This window comes from Arachis ipaensis, chromosome B8, assembly GCF_059453495.1.
Source record: "Arachis ipaensis isolate K30076 ecotype BB chromosome B8, ASM5945349v1, whole genome shotgun sequence".
NCBI classification, from domain to species: domain Eukaryota; kingdom Viridiplantae; phylum Streptophyta; class Magnoliopsida; order Fabales; family Fabaceae; genus Arachis; species Arachis ipaensis.
In genome coordinates, this window is record NC_142443.1 from 43644580 (window position 1) to 43646114 (window position 1535).

Consider the following 1535-nt stretch of genomic DNA (forward strand, 5'->3'; position numbering starts at 1 on the left):
ATTCTGATTCGCTCAACTAGAACATTCCTCTAGTTAAAGTTGCTTGATCAATCAATCCCTGTGGGATTCGACCTCACTCTATTGTGAGTTTTTACTTGACGACAAATTCGGTACACTTGCCGAAAGAAATTTGTTATGAGACAAGTTTTCCGTGCATCAAGTTTATGGCGCCGTTGCCGGGGATTGATTGTGCATCAACAATGATTAAATTGGAGGATCACTAGATTGAGCATTTTATTTTTGTTTGATTTAATTTTCTGTTTGAGTAATTTACTTTCAATTTTAGTTAATTTCTTCACTTCCCCCTACTTTTTTGTTTTTAGTTATTTACCATTCATTTCACTAACCCACTAACTATTTGATATATTGCATCACGCACACTAACAGTAATTCTGACAGAAATACTTTCTGCATCTATTTTCCTTGCTTATACTTGTTAGTTGTATGATAGAGAGAAGAAGCGGGGCTTCAACTTCCTTTGATTCTGAACCTGAGAGGACCTTCTTGAGATTAAGGAGGGAAGCAAGAGGAAAAAGAGCAGTTGGTGCTGAGGAAGAGGAGAAATACTTTGAACCAAACATGGAAGAAAACATGGAAAACCATCATGAAGAAGAGACTCACAACTATGGTGGAGGAGGTCGAGCAAATCATGCTGGGGAGGATAGAAGAATTTTAGGCTCTTACATCAATCCAAACCCAGGAAACTGTGGAAGTAGCATTCAAAAGCCAACCATCCACGCCAACAATTTTGAACTGAAGCCACAGCTCATCACCCTTGTTCAGAACAACTGTTCGTTCAGAAGAGGTGTCCATGAAGACCCCAATCAACATCTAACCACTTTTCTGAGAATATGTGACACAGTGAAGTCTAATGGTGTTCATCCTGACGCCTATAGACTGCTCTTATTTCCATTCTCACTCAAAGATAAGGCAGCTAAGTGGCTGGAGTCTTTTCCAAAGGAGAGCTTGACAACTTGGGAAGATGTGGTGAACAAATTCTTAGCAAGATTTTACCCCCCTCAACGAATCAATAAGCTGAGAGCTGAGGTCCAAATTTTCAGGCAACAAGATGGTGAGACTCTGTATGAAGCATGGGAGAGGTTTAAGGACCTGACAAGGAGGTGTCCACCTGACATGTTCAACGAATGGGTGCAGCTGCACATTTTCTATGAAGGGCTCTCTTATGAGTCAAAGAAGGCCATAGACCATTCATCCGGAGGATCTTTGAACAAGAAGAAGACCATTGAGGAGGCCATAGATGTCATTGAAACTGTAGCAGAGAATGACTACTTCTATGCTTCCAAAAGAGGGAACACTAGAGGAATGATGGAGCTAAACAATGTAGATGCTCTGCTGGCTCAGAACAAGCTCATTACCAAGCATCTGGCTGACCTAACCAAGAAGATGGAGAGGAACCAAGTAGCAGCAATCACCACTTCATCAACAACCCAAGAAGGAGTGAATGAAGAAGCAGAGGAATGTCAGGAGCAAGTCAACTACATTGGGAATTCACCTAGGCAAAACCATGATCCATA

The 1535-nt window shown here is 41.3% G+C and overlaps 1 non-coding gene across 1 annotated transcript; it reads right to left on the reverse strand.

The window, feature by feature from the left end:
- Positions 1-1032: 1032 nt before the first annotated feature.
- Positions 1033-1136, reverse strand: LOC148547853 (small nucleolar RNA R71). Its single transcript, XR_015898848.1, has one exon. It is a non-coding gene; the product is annotated as a small nucleolar RNA R71 (small nucleolar RNA).
- Between the last annotated feature and the right edge of the window lie 399 nt (positions 1137-1535).